This window comes from Mixophyes fleayi, chromosome 2, assembly GCF_038048845.1.
Source record: "Mixophyes fleayi isolate aMixFle1 chromosome 2, aMixFle1.hap1, whole genome shotgun sequence".
NCBI classification, from domain to species: domain Eukaryota; kingdom Metazoa; phylum Chordata; class Amphibia; order Anura; family Limnodynastidae; genus Mixophyes; species Mixophyes fleayi.
The window spans coordinates 200,965,380-200,987,009 of record NC_134403.1 but is presented as its reverse complement, the minus strand read 5'-3'; the positions used below and the strand labels follow the sequence as shown (position 1 = coordinate 200,987,009).

At 39.3% G+C, this 21,630-nt stretch overlaps 13 non-coding genes across 13 annotated transcripts; all 13 read left to right on the top strand.

Moving 5' to 3' along the window:
* Positions 1–914: 914 nt before the first annotated feature.
* Positions 915–988, top strand: TRNAI-AAU (transfer RNA isoleucine (anticodon AAU)). Its single transcript has one exon. It is a non-coding gene; the product is annotated as a tRNA-Ile (tRNA).
* A 2,110-nt stretch (positions 989–3,098) lies between these two features.
* TRNAI-AAU (transfer RNA isoleucine (anticodon AAU)) lies at positions 3,099–3,172 on the top strand. The gene has a single exon. It is a non-coding gene; the product is annotated as a tRNA-Ile (tRNA).
* Positions 3,173–4,350: 1,178 nt separating this feature from the next.
* Positions 4,351–4,424, top strand: TRNAI-AAU (transfer RNA isoleucine (anticodon AAU)). The gene has a single exon. It is a non-coding gene; the product is annotated as a tRNA-Ile (tRNA).
* Positions 4,425–6,839: 2,415 nt separating this feature from the next.
* On the top strand, positions 6,840–6,913 carry TRNAI-AAU (transfer RNA isoleucine (anticodon AAU)). The gene has a single exon. It is a non-coding gene; the product is annotated as a tRNA-Ile (tRNA).
* A 1,178-nt stretch (positions 6,914–8,091) lies between these two features.
* TRNAI-AAU (transfer RNA isoleucine (anticodon AAU)) lies at positions 8,092–8,165 on the top strand. The gene has a single exon. It is a non-coding gene; the product is annotated as a tRNA-Ile (tRNA).
* A 1,171-nt stretch (positions 8,166–9,336) lies between these two features.
* TRNAI-AAU (transfer RNA isoleucine (anticodon AAU)) lies at positions 9,337–9,410 on the top strand. Its single transcript has one exon. It is a non-coding gene; the product is annotated as a tRNA-Ile (tRNA).
* Positions 9,411–10,580: 1,170 nt separating this feature from the next.
* Positions 10,581–10,654, top strand: TRNAI-AAU (transfer RNA isoleucine (anticodon AAU)). Its single transcript has one exon. It is a non-coding gene; the product is annotated as a tRNA-Ile (tRNA).
* Positions 10,655–11,824: 1,170 nt separating this feature from the next.
* On the top strand, positions 11,825–11,898 carry TRNAI-AAU (transfer RNA isoleucine (anticodon AAU)). Its single transcript has one exon. It is a non-coding gene; the product is annotated as a tRNA-Ile (tRNA).
* Positions 11,899–13,069: 1,171 nt separating this feature from the next.
* Positions 13,070–13,143, top strand: TRNAI-AAU (transfer RNA isoleucine (anticodon AAU)). The gene has a single exon. It is a non-coding gene; the product is annotated as a tRNA-Ile (tRNA).
* A 1,170-nt stretch (positions 13,144–14,313) lies between these two features.
* On the top strand, positions 14,314–14,387 carry TRNAI-AAU (transfer RNA isoleucine (anticodon AAU)). The gene has a single exon. It is a non-coding gene; the product is annotated as a tRNA-Ile (tRNA).
* A 1,170-nt stretch (positions 14,388–15,557) lies between these two features.
* On the top strand, positions 15,558–15,631 carry TRNAI-AAU (transfer RNA isoleucine (anticodon AAU)). Its single transcript has one exon. It is a non-coding gene; the product is annotated as a tRNA-Ile (tRNA).
* A 1,170-nt stretch (positions 15,632–16,801) lies between these two features.
* Positions 16,802–16,875, top strand: TRNAI-AAU (transfer RNA isoleucine (anticodon AAU)). Its single transcript has one exon. It is a non-coding gene; the product is annotated as a tRNA-Ile (tRNA).
* A 2,413-nt stretch (positions 16,876–19,288) lies between these two features.
* Positions 19,289–19,362, top strand: TRNAI-AAU (transfer RNA isoleucine (anticodon AAU)). The gene has a single exon. It is a non-coding gene; the product is annotated as a tRNA-Ile (tRNA).
* The last annotated feature ends 2,268 nt before the right edge of the window (positions 19,363–21,630 follow it).

Here is a 21,630-nt window from a genome sequence, read left to right as displayed (position 1 = left end):
TCCTGAAAGTTTACCAGCTTTTATTAAAACATTTGTCCCTTCAAGCTGCAAAAGGAATGTGAGGATCTGCAAAGTCATGTAAGAAAATGTCAATGGAAATCTTTTCTCGAACTAAAATTCTTGACTTTTCCATCCTCATCCAGTGCAATTTCAGCCAAAAATAGGGGATGCAGATTGCGTCACTGCACATGAACAATTTGCCAAATGATAACAGGTTGCATTAAAATGTTTCCTTTTCTAAGCCTGAAGAGAAATGTAAGGGTGCTGCAATGATTTTTACAAGTTTTGACAAACTTCAAGGATGCGGGATGAGAAATGAAGTTAGCTTGAAGCAATTCCTTAAAAACACAAGCATTAATCTAAAGATATTTAACCCTTCTTGATGACTGCTTAAGGATCCAGTGCACATGAGTTTGGCAGATGATGATAAAGAGTTCCTCTCGTACTTTACCTCCATCTTCTCTCTTTGCTTTACTCGGTTGCAACGCTTTCAGGCAAACTTCCCATGCAGACTTAAAACTTCTTGTCTCAATCTTCTAAACTACAGCAGATCCACATATCAGCCTACATCTGGACAGGTGACCACACCATGGGATCCCGGAGCAGAGGGCAATGGGATTTCTGAAAGTCCAAAGACGTGATAGTAGAAATCGCTGAAAATGCTTTCTCACAATAAAAATCCCTGACATCAATTGGAGTAAACATAGAGAAGGCCAGTCCTCTTTAGCATAGGGACTGCATCCAGGATTATATTCCCTGATGGTCAGTGTTGGATTTCTCGTTTTTGTCTGTTTTCGCTCCAAAGATCCTTTTGAGATTCTCACTCACTGGAGAACGTATCTTAGCGATCACTATGATGTCTATGAAACCCTGCTCAGCAGAACATGTAACCAATAGTAAAACATTAAAACATGGGCCGGTTAGCTCAGCTGGTTAGAGCGTGGTGCTAATAACACCAAGGTCACGGGTTCGATCCCCGTACGGGCCAAACATTTTAAGGTTATTCAGACTGTCTACTTCAAGGACACATTGTGAAAAACCGTCAAAGAGTATAAATTAGAAGTCATGGCTGTATGTGTTTATATACACAGCACCATTACAGAAAAACCAGTGAAGCAGTTTGCTTGTTATAGATTTAATTAATGTTCATTCCAGTAATATCAAAGAAAAAGCAAAAGTTACGTTTCATTTAACTGTTTAGGCATGAGAATTGGATTTAGTTGACTTATTCCTAGAGTTCAAGTAGCCAGTCTCCTGAAAGTTTACCAGCTTTTTTAAAAACATTTGTCCCTTCAAGCTGCAAAAGGAATGTGAGGATCTGCAAAGTCATGAGAGAAAATGTCAATGGAAATCTTTTCTCGAACTAAAATTCTTGACTTTTCCATCCTCATCCAGTGCAATTTCAGCCAAAAATAGGGGATGCAGATTGCGTCACTGCACATGAACAATTTGCCAAATGATAACAGGTTGCATTAAAATGTTTCCTTTTCTAAGCCTGAAGAGAAATGTAAGGGTGCTCCAATGTTTTTTACAAGTTTTGACAAACTTCAAGGATGCGGGATGAGAAATGAAGTTAGCTTGAAGCAATTCCTTAAAAACACAAGCATTAATCTAAAGATATTTAACCCTTCTTGATCACTGCTTAAGGATCCATTGCACATGAGTTTGGCAGATGATGATAAAGAGTTCCTCTCGTACTTTACCTCCATCTTCTCTCTTTGCTTTACTCGGTTGCAACGCTTTCAGGCAAACTTCCCATGCAGACTTAAAACTTCTTGTCTCAATCTTCTAAACTACAGCAGATCCACATATCAGCCTACATCTGGACAGGTGACCACACCATGGGATCCCATGGGCCGGTTAGCTCAGCTGGTTAGAGCGTGGTGCTAATAACGCCAATGTCACGGGCTCCATCCCCGTACAGGCCAAAAATTTTAAGGTTATTCAGACTGTCTACTTCGTGGACACATTGTGAAAAACCGTCAAAGAGTATAAATTAGAAGTCATGGCTGTATGTGTTTATATACACAGCACCATTACAGAAAAACCAGTGAAGCAGTTTGCTTGTTATAGATTTAACTAATGCTCATTCCAGTAATATCAAAGAAAAAGCAAAAGTTGCGTTTCACTTAACTGTTTAGGCATAAGAATTGGATTTAGTTGACTTATTCCTAGAGTTCAAGTAACCAGTCTCCTGAAAGTTTACCAGCTTTTATTAAAACATTTGTCCCTCCAAGCTGCAAAAGGAATGTGAGGATCTGCAAAGTCATGAGAGAAAATGTCAATGGAAATCTTTTCTCGAACTAAAATTCTTGACTTTTCCATCCTCATCCAGTGCAATTTCAGCCAAAAATAGGGGATGCAGATTGCGTCACTGCACATGAACAATTTGCCAAATGATAACAGGTTGCATTAAAATGTTTCCTTTTCTAAGCCTGAAGAGAAATGTAAGGGTGCTCCAATGATTTTTACAAGTTTTGACAAACTTCAAGGATGCGGGATGAGAAATGAAGTTAGCTTGAAGCAATTCCTTAAAAACACAAGCATTAATCTAAAGATATTTAACCCTTCTTGATGACTGCTTAAGGATCCATTGCACATGAGTTTGGCAGATGATGATAAAGAGTTCCTCTCGTACTTTACCTCCATCTTCTCTCTTTGCTTTACTCGGTTGCAACGCTTTCAGGCAAACTTCCCATGCAGACTTAAAACTTCTTGTCTCAATCTTCTAAACTACAGCAGATCCACATATCAGCCTACATCTGGACAGGTGACCACACCATGGGATCCCGGAGCAGAGGGCAATGGGATTGCTGAAAGTCCAAAGACGTGATAGTAGAAATCGCTGAAAATGCTTTCTCACAATAAAAATCCCTGACATCAATTGGAGTAAACATAGTGAAGGCCAGTCCTCTTTAGCATAGGGACAGCATCCAGGGTTATATTCCCTGATGGTCAGTGTTGGATTTCTCGTTTTTGTCTGTTTTCGCTCCAAAGATCCTTTTGAGATTTTCACTCACTGGAGAACGTATCTTAGCGATCACCATGATGTCTATGAAACCCTGCTTAGCAGAACATGTAACCAATAGTAAAACATGGGCCGGTTAGCTCAGCTGGTTAGAGCGTGGTGCTAATAACGCCAAGGTCACGGGTTCAATCCCCGTACGGGCCAAAAATTTTAAGGTTATTCAGACTGTCTACTTCGTGGACACATTGTGAAAAACCGTCAAAGAGTATAAATTAGAAGTCATGGCTGTATGTGTTTATATACACAGCACCATTACAGAAAAACCAGTGAAGCAGTTTGCTTGTTATAGATTTAATTAATGTTCATTCCAGTAATATCAAAGAAAAAGCAAAAGTTGCATTTCATTCAACTGTTTAGGCATGAGAATTGGATTTAGTTGACTTATTCCTAGAGTTCAAGTAACCAGTCTCCTGAAAGTTTACCAGCTTTTATTAAAACATTTGTCCCTTCAAGCTGCAAAAGGAATGTGAGGATCTGCAAAGTCATGAGAGAAAATGTCAATGGAAATCTTTTCTCGAACTAAAATTCTTGACTTTTCCATCCTCATCCAGTGCAATTTCAGCCAAAAATAGGGGATGCAGATTGCGTCACTGCACATGAACAATTTGCCAAATGATAACAGGTTGCATTAAAATGTTTCCTTTTCTAAGCCTGAAGAGAAATGTAAGGGTGCTGCAATGATTTTTACAAGTTTTGACAAACTTCAAGGATGCGGGATGAGAAATGAAGTTAGCTTGAAGCAATTCCTTAAAAACACAAGCATTAATCTAAAGATATTTAACCCTTCTTGATGACTGCTTAAGGATCCAGTGCACATGAGTTTGGCAGATGATGATAAAGAGTTCCTCTCGTACTTTACCTCCATCTTCTCTCTTTGCTTTACTCGGTTGCAACGCTTTCAGGCAAACTTCCCATGCAGACTTAAAACTTCTTGTCTCAATCTTCTAAACTACAGCAGATCCACATATCAGCCTACATCTGGACAGGTGACCACACCATGGGATCCCGGAGCAGAGGGCAATGGGATTTCTGAAAGTCCAAAGACGTGATAGTAGAAATCGCTGAAAATGCTTTCTCACAATAAAAATCCCTGACATCAATTGGAGTAAACATAGAGAAGGCCAGTCCTCTTTAGCATAGGGACTGCATCCAGGATTATATTCCCTGATGGTCAGTGTTGGATTTCTCGTTTTTGTCTGTTTTCGCTCCAAAGATCCTTTTGAGATTCTCACTCACTGGAGAACGTATCTTAGCGATCACTATGATGTCTATGAAACCCTGCTCAGCAGAACATGTAACCAATAGTAAAACATTAAAACATGGGCCGGTTAGCTCAGCTGGTTAGAGCGTGGTGCTAATAACGCCAAGGTCACGGGTTCGATCCCCGTACGGGCCAAACATTTTAAGGTTATTCAGACTGTCTACTTCAAGGACACATTGTGAAAAACCGTCAAAGAGTATAAATTAGAAGTCATGGCTGTATGTGTTTATATACACAGCACCATTACAGAAAAACCAGTGAAGCAGTTTGCTTGTTATAGATTTAATTAATGTTCATTCCAGTAATATCAAAGAAAAAGCAAAAGTTGCGTTTCATTTAACTGTTTAGGCATGAGAATTGGATTTAGTTGACTTATTCCTAGAGTTCAAGTAGCCAGTCTCCTGAAAGTTTACCAGCTTTTTTAAAAACATTTGTCCCTTCAAGCTGCAAAAGGAATGTGAGGATCTGCAAAGTCATGAGAGAAAATGTCAATGCAAATCTTTTCTCGAACTAAAATTCTTGACTTTTCCATCCTCATCCAGTGCAATTTCAGCCAAAAATAGGGGATGCAGATTGCGTCACTGCACATGAACAATTTGCCAAATGATAACAGGTTGCATTAAAATGTTTCCTTTTCTAAGCCTGAAGAGAAATGTAAGGGTGCTCCAATGATTTTTACAAGTTTTGACAAACTTCAAGGATGCGGGATGAGAAATGAAGTTAGCTTGAAGCAATTCCTTAAAAACACAAGCATTAATCTAAAGATATTTAACCCTTCTTGATCACTGCTTAAGGATCCATTGCACATGAGTTTGGCAGATGATGATAAAGAGTTCCTCTCGTACTTTACCTCCATCTTCTCTCTTTGCTTTACTCGGTTGCAACGCTTTCAGGCAAACTTCCCATGCAGACTTAAAACTTCTTGTCTCAATCTTCTAAACTACAGCAGATCCACATATCAGCCTACATCTGGACAGGTGACCACACCATGGGATCCCAGAGCAGAGGGCAATGGGATTGCTGAAAGTCCAAAGACGTGATAGTAGAAATCGCTGAAAATGCTTTCTCACAATAAAAATCCCTGACATCAATTGGAGTAAACATAGTGAAGGCCAGTCCTCTTTAGCATAGGGACAGCATCCAGGGTTATATTCCCTGATGGTCAGTGTTGGATTTCTCGTTTTTGTCTGTTTTCGCTCCAAAGATCCTTTTGAGATTTTCACTCACTGGAGAACGTATCTTAGCGATCACCATTATGTCTATGAAACCCTGCTCAGCAGAACATGTAACCAATCTTAAAACATGGGCTGGTTAGCTCAGCTGGTTAGAGCGTGGTGCTAATAACACCAAGGTCACGGTTTCGATCCCCGTACGGGCCAAAAATTTTAAGGTTATTCAGACTGTCTTCTTCGTGGACACATTGTGAAAAACCGTCAAAGAGTATAAATTAGAAGTCATGGCTGTATGTGTTTATATACACAGCACCATTACAGAAAAACCAGTGAAGCAGTTTGCTTGTTATAGATTTAATTAATGTTCATTCCAGTAATATCAAAGAAAAAGTAAAATGTTGCGTTTCATTTAACTGTTTAGGCATGAGAATTGGATTTAGTTGACTTATTCCTAGAATTCAAGTAGCCAGTCTCCTGAAAGTTTACCAGCTTTTATTAAAACATTTGTCCCTTCAAGCTGCAAAAGGAATGTGAGGATCTGCAAAGTCATGAGAGAAAATGTCAATGCAAATCTTTTCTCGAACTAAAATTATTGACTTTTCCATCCTCATCCAGTGCAATTTCAGCCAAAAATAGGGGATGCAGATTGCGTCACTGCACATGAACAATTTGCTAAATGATAACAGGTTGCATTAAAATGTTTCCTTTTCTAAGCCTGAAGAGAAATGTAAGGGTGCTGCAATGATTTTTACAAGTTTTGACAAACTTCAAGGATGCGGGATGAGAAATGAAGTTAGCTTGAAGCAATTCCTTAAAAACACAAGCATTAATCTAAAGATATTTAACCCTTCTTGATGACTGCTTAAGGATCCAGTGCACATGAGTTTGGCAGATGATGATAAAGAGTTCCTCTCGTACTCTACCTCCATCTTCTCTCTTTGCTTTACTCGGTTGCAACGCTTTCAGGCAAACTTCCCATGCAGACTTAAAACTTCTTGTCTCAATCTTCTAAACTACAGCAGATCCACATATCAGCCTACATCTGGACAGGTGACCACACCATGGGATCCCGGAGCAGAGGGCAATGGGATTTCTGAAAGTCCAAAGACGTGATAGTAGAAATCGCTGAAAATGCTTTCTCACAATAAAAATCCCTGACATCAATTGGAGTAAACATAGAGAAGGCCAGTCCTCTTTAGCATAGGGACTGCATCCAGGATTATATTCCCTGATGGTCAGTGTTGGATTTCTCGTTTTTGTCTGTTTTCGCTCCAAAGATCCTTTTGAGATTTTCACTCACTGGAGAACGTATCTTAGCGATCACCATGATGTCTATGAAACCCTGCTCGGCAGAACATGTAACCAATAGTAAAACATGGGCCGGTTAGCTCAGCTGGTTAGAGCGTGGTGCTAATAACGCCAATGTCGCAGGTTCGATCCCCGTACGGGCCAAACATTTTAAGGTTATTCAGACTGTCTACTTCAAGGACACATTGTAAAAAACCGTCAAAGAGTATAAATTAGAAGTCATGGCTGTATGTGTTTATATACACAGCACCATTACAGAAAAACCAGTGAAGCAGTTTGCTTGTTATAGATTTAATTAATGTTCATTCCAGTAATATCAAAGAAAAAGCAAAAGTTGCATTTCATTCAACTGTTTAGGCATGAGAATTGGATTTAGTTGACTTATTCCTAGAGTTCAAGTAACCAGTCTCCTGAAAGTTTACCAGCTTTTATTAAAACATTTGTCCCTTCAAGCTGCAAAAGGAATGTGAGGATCTGCAAAGTCATGAGAGAAAATGTCAATGGAAATCTTTTCTCGAACTAAAATTCTTGACTTTTCCATCCTCATCCAGTGCAATTTCAACCAAAAATAGGGGATGCAGATTGCGTCACTGCACATGAACAATTTGCCAAATGATAACAGGTTGCATTAAAATGTTTCCTTTTCTAAGCCTGAAGAGAAATGTAAGGGTGCTGCAATGATTTTTACAAGTTTTGACAAACTTCAAGGATGCGGGATGAGAAATGAAGTTAGCTTGAAGCAATTCCTTAAAAACACAAGCATTAATCTAAAGATATTTAACCCTTCTTGATGACTGCTTAAGGATCCAGTGCACATGAGTTTGGCAGATGATGATAAAGAGTTCCTCTCGTACTTTACCTCCATCTTCTCTCTTTGCTTTACTCGGTTGCAACGCTTTCAGGCAAACTTCCCATGCAGACTTAAAACTTCTTGTCTCAATCTTCTAAACTACAGCAGATCCACATATCAGCCTACATCTGGACAGGTGACCACACCATGGGATCCCGGAGCAGAGGGCAATGGGATTTCTGAAAGTCCAAAGACGTGATAGTAGAAATCGCTGAAAATGCTTTCTCACAATAAAAATCCCTGACATCAATTGGAGTAAACATAGAGAAGGCCAGTCCTCTTTAGCATAGGGACTGCATCCAGGATTATATTCCCTGATGGTCAGTGTTGGATTTCTCGTTTTTGTCTGTTTTCGCTCCAAAGATCCTTTTGAGATTCTCACTCACTGGAGAACGTATCTTAGCGATCACTATGATGTCTATGAAACCCTGCTCAGCAGAACATGTAACCAATAGTAAAACATTAAAACATGGGCCGGTTAGCTCAGCTGGTTAGAGCGTGGTGCTAATAACGCCAAGGTCACGGGTTCGATCCCCGTACGGGCCAAACATTTTAAGGTTATTCAGACTGTCTACTTCAAGGACACATTGTGAAAAACCGTCAAAGAGTATAAATTAGAAGTCATGGCTGTATGTGTTTATATACACAGCACCATTACAGAAAAACCAGTGAAGCAGTTTGCTTGTTATAGATTTAATTAATGTTCATTCCAGTAATATCAAAGAAAAAGTAAAAAGTTGCGTTTCATTTAACTGTTTAGGCATGAGAATTGGATTTAGTTGACTTATTCCTAGAGTTCAAGTAGCCAGTCTCCTGAAAGTTTACCAGCTTTTATTAAAACATTTGTCCCTTCAAGCTGCAAAAGGAATGTGAGGATCTGCAAAGTCATGAGAGAAAATGTCAATGCAAATCTTTTCTCGAACTAAAATTATTGACTTTTCCATCCTCATCCAGTGCAATTTCAGCCAAAAATAGGGGATGCAGATTGCGTCACTGCACATGAACAATTTGCTAAATGATAACAGGTTGCATTAAAATGTTTCCTTTTCTAAGCCTGAAGAGAAATGTAAGGGTGCTGCAATGATTTTTACAAGTTTTGACAAACTTCAAGGATGCGGGATGAGAAATGAAGTTAGCTTGAAGCAATTTCTTAAAAACACAAGCATTAATCTAAAGATATTTAACCCTTCTTGATGACTGCTTAAGGATCCAGTGCACATGAGTTTGGCAGATGATGATAAAGAGTTCCTCTCGTACTCTACCTCCATCTTCTCTCTTTGCTTTACTCGGTTGCAACGCTTTCAGGCAAACTTCCCATGCAGACTTAAAACTTCTTGTCTCAATCTTCTAAACTACAGCAGATCCACATATCAGCCTACATCTGGACAGGTGACCACACCATGGGATCCCGGAGCAGAGGGCAATGGGATTTCTGAAAGTCCAAAGACGTGATAGTAGAAATCGCTGAAAATGCTTTCTCACAATAAAAATCCCTGACATCAATTGGAGTAAACATAGAGAAGGCCAGTCCTCTTTAGCATAGGGACTGCATCCAGGATTATATTCCCTGATGGTCAGTGTTGGATTTCTCGTTTTTGTCTGTTTTCGCTCCAAAGATCCTTTTGAGATTTTCACTCACTGGAGAACGTATCTTAGCGATCACCATGATGTCTATGAAACCCTGCTCGGCAGAACATGTAACCAATAGTAAAACATGGGCCGGTTAGCTCAGCTGGTTAGAGCGTGGTGCTAATAACGCCAATGTCACGGGTTCGATCCCCGTACGGGCCAAACATTTTAAGGTTATTCAGACTGTCTACTTCAAGGACACATTGTAAAAAACCGTCAAAGAGTATAAATTAGAAGTCATGGCTGTATGTGTTTATATACACAGCACCATTACAGAAAAACCAGTGAAGCAGTTTGCTTGTTATAGATTTAATTAATGTTCATTCCAGTAATATCAAAGAAAAAGCAAAAGTTGCGTTTCATTTAACTGTTTGGGCATGAGAATTGGATTTAGTTGACTTATTCCTAGAGTTCAAGTAGCCAGTCTCCTGAAAGTTTACCAGCTTTTATTAAAACATTTGTCCCTTCAAGCTGCAAAAGGAATGTGAGGATCTGCAAAGTCATGAGAGAAAATGTCAATGCAAATCTTTTCTCGAACTAAAATTATTGACTTTTCCATCCTCATCCAGTGCAATTTCAGCCAAAAATAGGGGATGCAGATTGCGTCACTGCACATGAACAATTTGCTAAATGATAACAGGTTGCATTAAAATGTTTCCTTTTCTAAGCCTGAAGAGAAATGTAAGGGTGCTCCAATGATTTTTACAAGTTTTGACAAACTTCAAGGATGCGGGATGAGAAATGAAGTTAGCTTGAAGCAATTCCTTAAAAACACAAGCATTAATCTAAAGATATTTAACCCTTCTTGATGACTGCTTAAGGATCCAGTGCACATGAGTTTGGCAGATGATGATAAAGAGTTCCTCTCGTACTTTACCTCCATCTTCTCTCTTTGCTTTACTCGGTTGCAACGCTTTCAGGCAAACTTCCCATGCAGACTTAAAACTTCTTGTCTCAATCTTCTAAACTACAGCAGATCCACATATCAGCCTACATCTGGACAGGTGACCACACCATGGGATCCCAGAGCAGAGGGCAATGGGATTGCTGAAAGTCCAAAGACGTGATAGTAGAAATCGCTGAAAATGCTTTCATACAAAAAAAATCCCTGACATCAATTGGAGTAAACATAGTGAAGGCCAGTCCTCTTTAGCATAGGGACAGCATCCAGGGTTATATTCCCTGATGGTCAGTGTTGGATTTCTCGTTTTTGTCTGTTTTCGCTCCAAAGATCCTTTTGAGATTTTCACTCACTGGAGAACGTATCTTAGCGATCACCATGATGTCTATGAAACCCTGCTCGGCAGAACATGTAACCAATAGTAAAACATGGGCCGGTTAGCTCAGCTGGTTAGAGCGTGGTGCTAATAACGCCAATGTCACGGGTTCGATCCCCGTACGGGCCAAACATTTTAAGGTTATTCAGACTGTCTACTTCAAGGACACATTGTGAAAAACCGTCAAAGAGTATAAATTAGAAGTCATGGCTGTATGTGTTTATATACACAGCACCATTACAGAAAAACCAGTGAAGCAGTTTGCTTGTTATAGATTTAATTAATGTTCATTCCAGTAATATCAAAGAAAAAGCAAAAGTTGCGTTTCATTTAACTGTTTAGGCATGAGAATTGGATTTAGTTGACTTATTCCTAGAGTTCAAGTAGCCAGTCTCCTGAAAGTTTACCAGCTTTTTTAAAAACATTTGTCCCTTCAAGCTGCAAAAGGAATGTGAGGATCTGCAAAGTCATGAGAGAAAATGTCAATGGAAATCTTTTCTCGAACTAAAATTCTTGACTTTTCCATCCTCATCCAGTGCAATTTCAGCCAAAAATAGGGGATGCAGATTGCGTCACTGCACATGAACAATTTGCCAAATGATAACAGGTTGCATTAAAATGTTTCCTTTTCTAAGCCTGAAGAGAAATGTAAGGGTGCTCCAATGATTTTTACAAGTTTTGACAAACTTCAAGGATGCGGGATGAGAAATGAAGTTAGCTTGAAGCAATTCCTTAAAAACACAAGCATTAATCTAAAGATATTTAACCCTTCTTGATCACTGCTTAAGGATCCATTGCACATGAGTTTGGCAGATGATGATAAAGAGTTCCTCTCGTACTTTACCTCCATCTTCTCTCTTTGCTTTACTCGGTTGCAACGCTTTCAGGCAAACTTCCCATGCAGACTTAAAACTTCTTGTCTCAATCTTCTAAACTACAGCAGATCCACATATCAGCCTACATCTGGACAGGTGACCACACCATGGGATCCCAGAGCAGAGGGCAATGGGATTGCTGAAAGTCCAAAGACGTGATAGTAGAAATCGCTGAAAATGCTTTCTCACAATAAAAATCCCTGACATCAATTGGAGTAAACATAGTGAAGGCCAGTCCTCTTTAGCATAGGGACAGCATCCAGGGTTATATTCCCTGATGGTCAGTGTTGGATTTCTCGTTTTTGTCTGTTTTCGCTCCAAAGATCCTTTTGAGATTTTCACTCACTGGAGAACGTATCTTAGCGATCACCATTATGTCTATGAAACCCTGCTCAGCAGAACATGTAACCAATCTTAAAACATGGGCTGGTTAGCTCAGCTGGTTAGAGCGTGGTGCTAATAACGCCAAGGTCACGGTTTCGATCCCCGTACGGGCCAAAAATTTTAAGGTTATTCAGACTGTCTTCTTCGTGGACACATTGTGAAAAACCGTCAAAGAGTATAAATTAGAAGTCATGGCTGTATGTGTTTATATACACAGCACCATTACAGAAAAACCAGTGAAGCAGTTTGCTTGTTATAGATTTAATTAATGTTCATTCCAGTAATATCAAAGAAAAAGTAAAAAGTTGCGTTTCATTTAACTGTTTAGGCATGAGAATTGGATTTAGTTGACTTATTCCTAGAGTTCAAGTAGCCAGTCTCCTGAAAGTTTACCAGCTTTTATTAAAACATTTGTCCCTTCAAGCTGCAAAAGGAATGTGAGGATCTGCAAAGTCATGAGAGAAAATGTCAATGCAAATCTTTTCTCGAACTAAAATTATTGACTTTTCCATCCTCATCCAGTGCAATTTCAGCCAAAAATAGGGGATGCAGATTGCGTCACTGCACATGAACAATTTGCTAAATGATAACAGGTTGCATTAAAATGTTTCCTTTTCTAAGCCTGAAGAGAAATGTAAGGGTGCTGCAATGATTTTTACAAGTTTTGACAAACTTCAAGGATGCGGGATGAGAAATGAAGTTAGCTTGAAGCAATTTCTTAAAAACACAAGCATTAATCTAAAGATATTTAACCCTTCTTGATGACTGCTTAAGGATCCAGTGCACATGAGTTTGGCAGATGATGATAAAGAGTTCCTCTCGTACTCTACCTCCATCTTCTCTCTTTGCTTTACTCGGTTGCAACGCTTTCAGGCAAACTTCCCATGCAGACTTAAAACTTCTTGTCTCAATCTTCTAAACTACAGCAGATCCACATATCAGCCTACATCTGGACAGGTGACCACACCATGGGATCCCGGAGCAGAGGGCAATGGGATTTCTGAAAGTCCAAAGACGTGATAGTAGAAATCGCTGAAAATGCTTTCTCACAATAAAAATCCCTGACATCAATTGGAGTAAACATAGAGAAGGCCAGTCCTCTTTAGCATAGGGACTGCATCCAGGATTATATTCCCTGATGGTCAGTGTTGGATTTCTCGTTTTTGTCTGTTTTCGCTCCAAAGATCCTTTTGAGATTTTCACTCACTGGAGAACGTATCTTAGCGATCACCATGATGTCTATGAAACCCTGCTCGGCAGAACATGTAACCAATAGTAAAACATGGGCCGGTTAGCTCAGCTGGTTAGAGCGTGGTGCTAATAACGCCAATGTCACGGGTTCGATCCCCGTACGGGCCAAACATTTTAAGGTTATTCAGACTGTCTACTTCAAGGACACATTGTAAAAAACCGTCAAAGAGTATAAATTAGAAGTCATGGCTGTATGTGTTTATATACACAGCACCATTACAGAAAAACCAGTGAAGCAGTTTGCTTGTTATAGATTTAATTAATGTTCATTCCAGTAATATCAAAGAAAAAGCAAAAGTTGCGTTTCATTTAACTGTTTAGGCATGAGAATTGGATTTAGTTGACTTATTCCTAGAGTTCAAGTAGCCAGTCTCCTGAAAGTTTACCAGCTTTTATTAAAACATTTGTCCCTTCAAGCTGCAAAAGGAATGTGAGGATCTGCAAAGTCATGAGAGAAAATGTCAATGCAAATCTTTTCTCGAACTAAAATTATTGACTTTTCCATCCTCATCCAGTGCAATTTCAGCCAAAAATAGGGGATGCAGATTGCGTCACTGCACATGAACAATTTGCTAAATGATAACAGGTTGCATTAAAATGTTTCCTTTTCTAAGCCTGAAGAGAAATGTAAGGGTGCTCCAATGATTTTTACAAGTTTTGACAAACTTCAAGGATGCGGGATGAGAAATGAAGTTAGCTTGAAGCAATTCCTTAAAAACACAAGCATTAATCTAAAGATATTTAACCCTTCTTGATGACTGCTTAAGGATCCAGTGCACATGAGTTTGGCAGATGATGATAAAGAGTTCCTCTCGTACTTTACCTCCATCTTCTCTCTTTGCTTTACTCGGTTGCAACGCTTTCAGGCAAACTTCCCATGCAGACTTAAAACTTCTTGTCTCAATCTTCTAAACTACAGCAGATCCACATATCAGCCTACATCTGGACAGGTGACCACACCATGGGATCCCAGAGCAGAGGGCAATGGGATTGCTGAAAGTCCAAAGACGTGATAGTAGAAATCGCTGAAAATGCTTTCATACAAAAAAAATCCCTGACATCAATTGGAGTAAACATAGTGAAGGCCAGTCCTCTTTAGCATAGGGACAGCATCCAGGGTTATATTCCCTGATGGTCAGTGTTGGATTTCTCGTTTTTGTCTGTTTACGCTCCAAAGATCCTTTTGAGATTTTCACTCACTGGAGAACATATCTTAGCGATCACCATGATGTGTATGAAACCCTGCTCAGCAGAACATGTAACCAATAGTAAAACATGGGCCGGTTAGCTCAGCTGGTTAGAGCGTGGTGCTAATAACACCAATGTCACGGGTTCGATCCCCGTACGGGCCAAACATTTTAAGGTTATTCAGACTGTCTACTTCGTGGACACATTGTGAAAAACCGTCAAAGAGTATAAATTAGAAGTCATGGCTGTATGTGTTTATATACACAGCACCATTACAGAAAAACCAGTGAAGCAGTTTGCTTGTTATAGATTTAACTAATGTTCATTCCAGTAATATCAAAGAAAAAGCAAAAGTTGCGTTTCACTTAACTGTTTAGGCATGAGAATTGGATTTAGTTGACTTATTCCTAGAGTTCAAGTAACCAGTCTCCTGAAAGTTTACCAGCTTTTATTAAAACATTTGTCCCTTCAAGCTGCAAAAGGAATGTGAGGATCTGCAAAGTCATGAGAGAAAATGTCAATGGAAATCTTTTCTCGAACTAAAATTCTTGACTTTTCCATCCTCATCCAGTGCAATTTCAGCCAAAAATAGGGGATGCAGATTGCGTCACTGCACATGCACAATTTGCCAAATGATAACAGGTTGCATTAAAATGTTTCCTTTTCTAAGCCTGAAGAGAAATGTAAGGGTGCTCCAATGATTTTTACAAGTTTTGACAAACTTCAAGGATGCGGGATGAGAAATGAAGTTAGCTTGAAGCAATTCCTTAAAAACACAAGCATTAATCTAAAGATATTTAACCCTTCTTGATGACTGCTTAAGGATCCATTGCACATGAGTTTGGCAGATGATGATAAAGAGTTCCTCTCGTACTTTACCTCCATCTTCTCTCTTTGCTTTACTCGGTTGCAACGCTTTCAGGCAAACTTCCCATGCAGACTTAAAACTTCTTGTCTCAATCTTCTAAACTACAGCAGATCCACATATCAGCCTACATCTGGACAGGTGACCACACCATGGGATCCCGGAGCAGAGGGCAATGGGATTGCTGAAAGTCCAAAGACGTGATAGTAGAAATCGCTGAAAATGCTTTCTCACAATAAAAATCCCTGACATCAATTGGAGTAAACATAGTGAAGGCCAGTCCTCTTTAGCATAGGGACAGCATCCAGGGTTATATTCCCTGATGGTCAGTGTTGGATTTCTCGTTTTTGTCTGTTTACGCTCCAAAGATCCTTTTGAGGTTTTCACTCACTGGAGAACATATCTTAGCGATCACCATTATGTGTATGAAACCCTGCTCAGCAGAACATGTAACCAATAGTAAAACATGGGCCGGTTAGCTCAGCTGGTTAGAGCGTGGTGCTAATAACGCCAAGGTCACGGGTTCAATCCCCGTACAGGCCGAACATTTTAAGGTTATTCAGACTGTCTACTTCGTGGACACATTGTGAAAAACCGTCAAAGAGTATAAATTAGAAGTCATGGCTGTATGTGTTTATATACACAGCACCATTACAGAAAAACCAGTGAAGCAGTTTGCTTGTTATAGATTTAATTAATGTTCATTCCAGTAATATCAAAGAAAAAGCAAAAGTTGCGTTTCATTTAACTGTTTAGGCATGAGAATTGGATTTAGTTGACTTATTCCTAGATTTCAAGTAGCCAGTCTCCTGAAAGTTTACCAGCTTTTATTAAAACATTTGTCCCTTCAAGCTGCAAAAGGAATGTGAGGATCTGCAAAGTCATGAGAGAAAATGTCAATGGAAATCTTTTCTCGAACTAAAATTATTGACTTTTCCATCCTCATCCAGTGCAATTTCAGCCAAAAATAGGGGATGCAGATTGCGTCACTGCACATGAACAATTTGCCAAATGATAACAGGTTGCATTAAAATGTTTCCTTTTCTAAGCCTGAAGAGAAATGTAAGGGTGCTCCAATGATTTTTACAAGTTTTGACAAACTTCAAGGATGCGGGATGAGAAATGAAATTAGCTTGAAGCAATTCCTTAAAAACACAAGCATTAATCTAAAGATATTTAACCCTTCTTGATCACTGCTTAAGGATCCATTGCACATGAGTTTGGCAGATGATGATAAAGAGTTCCTCTCGTACTTTACCTCCATCTTCTCTCTTTGCTTTACTCGGTTGCAACGCTTTCAGGCAAACTTCCCATGCAGACTTAAAACTTCTTGTCTCAATCTTCTAAACTACAGCAGATCCACATATCAGCCTACATCTGGACAGGTGACCACACCATGGGATCCCGGAGCAGAGGGCAATGGGATTTCTGAAAGTCCAAAGACGTGATAGTAGAAATCGCTGAAAATGCTTTCTCACAATAAAAATCCCTGACATCAAATGGAGTAAACATAGTGAAGGCCAGTCCTCTTTAGCATAGGGAAAGCATCCAGGGTTATATTCCCTGATGGTCAGTGTTGGATTTCTCGTTTTTGTCTGTTTACGTTTCAAAAATCCTTTTGAGATTTTCACTCACTGGAGAACATATCTTAGCGATCACCATGATGTCTATGATACCCTGCTCAGCAGAACATGTAACCAATAGTAAAACATGGGCCGGTTAGCTCAGCTGGTTAGAGCGTGGTGCTAATAACGCCAAGGTCACGGGTTCGATCCCCGTACGGGCCAAAAATTTTAAGGTTATTCAGACTGTCTACTTCGTGGACACATTGTGAAAAACCGTCAAAGAGTATAAATTAGAAGTCATGGCTGTATGTGTTTATATACACAGCACCATTACAGAAAAACCAGTGAAGCAGTTTGCTTGTTATAGATTTAATTAATGTTCATTCCAGTAATATCAAAGAAAAAGCAAAAGTTGCGTTTCATTTAACTGTTTAGGCATGAGAATTGGATTTAGTTGACTTATTCCTAGAGTTCAAGTAGCCAGTCTCCTGAAAGTTTACCAGCTTTTATTAAAACATTTGTCCCTTCAAGCTGCAAAAGGAATGTGAGGATCTGCAAAGTCATGAGAGAAAATGTCAATGGAAATCTTTTCTCGAACTAAAATTCTTGACTTTTCCATCCTCATCCAGTGCAATTTCAGCCAAAAATAGGGGATGCAGATTGCGTCACTGCACATGAACAATTTGCCAAATGATAACAGGTTGCATTAAAATGTTTCCTTTTCTAAGCCTGAAGAGAAATGTAAGGGTGCTCCAATGATTTTTACAAGTTTTGACAAACTTCAAGGATGCGGGATGAGAAATGAAGTTAGCTTGAAGCAATTCCTTAAAAACACAAGCATTAATCTAAAGATATTTAACCCTTCTTGATCACTGCTTAAGGATCCATTGCACATGAGTTTGGCAGATGATGATAAAGAGTTCCTCTCGTACTTTACCTCCATCTTCTCTCTTTGCTTTACTCGGTTGCAACGCTTTCAGGCAAACTTCCCATGCAGACTTAAAACTTCTTGTCTCAATCTTCTAAACTACAGCAGATCCACATATCAGCCTACATCTGGACAGGTGACCACACCATGGGATCCCGGAGCAGAGGGCAATGGGATTTCTGAAAGTCCAAAGACGTGATAGTAGAAATCGCTGAAAATGCTTTCTCACAATAAAAATCCCTGACATCAAATGGAGTAAACATAGTGAAGGCCAGTCCTCTTTAGCATAGGGAAGGCATCCAGGGTTATATTCCCTGATGGTCAGTGTTGGATTTCTCGTTTTTGTCTGTTTACGCTCCAAAGATCCTTTTGAGATTTTCACTCACTGGAGAACATATCTTAGCGATCACCATGATGTCTATGAAACCCTGCTCAGCAGAGCATGTAACCAATAGTAAAACATGGGCCGGTTAGCTCAGCTGGTTAGAGCATGGTGCTAATAAGGCCAAGGTCACAGGTTCGATCCCCATACGGGCCAAATATTTTAAGGTTATTCAGACTGTCTACTTCGTGGACACATTGTGAAAAACCGTCAAAGAGTATAAATTAGAAGTCATGGCTGTATGTGTTTATATACACAGCACCATTACAGAAAAACCAGTGAAGCAGTTTGCTTGTTATAGATTTAACTAATGTTCATTCCAGTAATATCAAAGTAAAAGCAAAAGTTGCGTTTCACTTAACTGTTTAGGCATGAGAATTGGATTTAGTTGACTTATTCCTAGAGTTCAAGTAACCACTCTCCTGAAAGTTTACCAGCTTTTATTAAAACATTTGTCCCTTCAAGCTGCAAAAGGAATGTGAGGATCTGCAAAGTCATGAGAGAAAATGTCAATGGAAATCTTTTCTCGAACTAAAATTATTGACTTTTCCATCCTCATCCAGTGCAATTTCAGTCAAAAATAGGGGATGCAGATTGCGTCACTGCACATGACAATTTGCCAAATGATAACAGGTTGCATTAAAATGTTTCCTTATCTAAGCCTGAAGAGAAATGTAAGGGTGCTCCAATGATTTTTACAAGTTTTGACAAACTTCAAGGGTGCGGGATGAGAAATGAAGTTAGCTTGAAGCAATTCCTTAAAAACACAAGCATTAATCTAAAGATATTTAACCCTTCTTGATGACTGCCTAAGGATCCAGTGCACATGAGTTTAGCAGATGATGATAAAGAGTTCCTCTCGTACTTTACCTCCATCTTCTCTCTTTGCTTTACTCGGTTGCAACGCTTTCAGGCAAACTTCCCATGCAGACTTAAAACTTCTTGTCTCAATCTTCTAAACTACAGCAGATCCACATATCAGCCTACATCTGGACAGGTGACCACACCATGGGATCCCAGAGCAGAGGGCAATGGGATTGCTGAAAGTCCAAAGACGTGATAGTAGAAATCGCTGAAAATGCTTTCATACAAAAAAAATCCCTGACATCAATTGGAGTAAACATAGTTAAGGCCAGTCCTCTTTAGCATAGGGACAGCATCCAGGGTTATATTCCCTGATGGTCAGTGTTGGATTTCTCGTTTTTGTCTGTTTACGCTCCAAAGATCCTTTTGAGATTTTCACTCACTGGAGAACATATCTTAGCGATCACCATGATGTGTATGAAACCCTGCTCAGCAGAACATGTAACCAATAGTAAAACATGGGCCGGTTAGCTCAGCTGGTTAGAGCGTGGTGCTAATAACGCCAATGTCGCAGGTTCGATCCCCGTACGGGCCAAAAATTTTAAGGTTATTCAGACTGTCTACTTCGTGGACACATTGTGAAAAACCGTCAAAGAGTATAAATTAGAAGTCATGGCTGTATGTGTTTATATACACAGCACCATTACAGAAAAACCAGTGAAGCAGTTTGCTTGTTATAGATTTAACTAATGTTCATTCCAGTAATATCAAAGAAAAAGCAAAAGTTGCGTTTCACTTAACTGTTTAGGCATGAGAATTGGATTTAGTTGACTTATTCCTAGAGTTCAAGTAACCAGTCTCCTGAAAGTTTACCAGCTTTTATTAAAACATTTGTCCCTTCAAGCTGCAAAAGGAATGTGAGGATCTGCAAAGTCATGAGAGAAAATGTCAATGGAAATCTTTTCTCGAACTAAAATTCTTGACTTTTCCATCCTCATCCAGTGCAATTTCAGCCAAAAATAGGGGATGCAGATTGCGTCACTGCACATGAACAATTTGCCAAATGATAACAGGTTGCATTAAAATGTTTCCTTTTCTAAGCCTGAAGAGAAATGTAAGGGTGCTGCAATGATTTTTACAAGTTTTGACAAACTTCAAGGATGCGGGATGAGAAATGAAGTTAGCTTGAAGCAATTCCTTAAAAACACAAGCATTAATCTAAAGATATTTAACCCTTCTTGATGACTGCTTAAGGATCCAGTGCACATGAGTTTGGCAGATGATGATAAAGAGTTCAGACTGTCTACTTCAAGGACACATTGTGAAAAACCGTCAAAGAGTATAAATTAGAAGTCATGGCTGTATGTGTTTATATACACAGCACCATTACAGAAAAACCAGTGAAGCAGTTTGCTTGTTATAGATTTAATTAATGTTCATTCCAGTAATATCAAAGAAAAAGCAAAAGTTGCGTTTCATTTAACTGTTTAGGCATGAGAATTGGATTTAGTTGACTTATTCCTAGAGTTCAAGTAGCCAGTCTCCTGAAAGTTTACCAGCTTTTATTAAAACATTTGTCCCTTCAAGCTGCAAAAGGAATGTGAGGATCTGCAAAGTCATGAGAGAAAATGTCAATGGAAATCTTTTCTCGAACTAAAATTCTTGACTTTTCCATCCTCATCCAGTGCAATTTCAGCCAAAAATAGGGGATGCAGATTGCGTCACTGCACATGAACAATTTGCCAAATGATAACAGGTTGCATTAAAATGTTTCCTTTTCTAAGCCTGAAGAGAAATGTAAGGGTGCTCCAATGATTTTTACAAGTTTTGACAAACTTCAAGGATGCGGGATGAGAAATGAAGTTAGCTTGAAGCAATTCCTTAAAAACACAAGCATTAATCTAAAGATATTTAACCCTTCTTGATCACTGCTTAAGGATCCATTGCACATGAGTTTGGCAGATGATGATAAAGAGTTCCTCTCGTACTTTACCTCCATCTTCTCTCTTTGCTTTACTCGGTTGCAACGCTTTCAGGCAAACTTCCCATGCAGACTTAAAACTTCTTGTCTCAATCTTCTAAACTACAGCAGATCCACATATCAGCCTACATCTGGACAGGTGACCACACCATGGGATCCCGGAGCAGAGGGCAATGGGATTTCTGAAAGTCCAAAGACGTGATAGTAGAAATCGCTGAAAATGCTTTCTCACAATAAAAATCCCTGACATCAAATGGAGTAAACATAGTGAAGGCCAGTCCTCTTTAGCATAGGGAAGGCATCCAGGGTTATATTCCCTGATGGTCAGTGTTGGATTTCTCGTTTTTGTCTGTTTACGCTCCAAAGATCCTTTTGAGATTTTCACTCACTGGAGAACATATCTTAGCGATCACCATGATGTCTATGAAACCCTGCTCAGCAGAGCATGTAACCAATAGTAAAACATGGGCCGGTTAGCTCAGCTGGTTAGAGCATGGTGCTAATAAGGCCAAGGTCACAGGTTCGATCCCCATACGGGCCAAATATTTTAAGGTTATTCAGACTGTCTACTTCGTGGACACATTGTGAAAAACCGTCAAAGAGTATAAATTAGAAGTCATGGCTGTATGTGTTTATATACACAGCACCATTACAGAAAAACCAGTGAAGCAGTTTGCTTGTTATAGATTTAACTAATGTTCATTCCAGTAATATCAAAGTAAAAGCAAAAGTTGCGTTTCACTTAACTGTTTAGGCATGAGAATTGGATTTAGTTGACTTATTCCTAGAGTTCAAGTAACCACTCTCCTGAAAGTTTACCAGCTTTTATTAAAACATTTGTCCCTTCAAGCTGCAAAAGGAATGTGAGGATCTGCAAAGTCA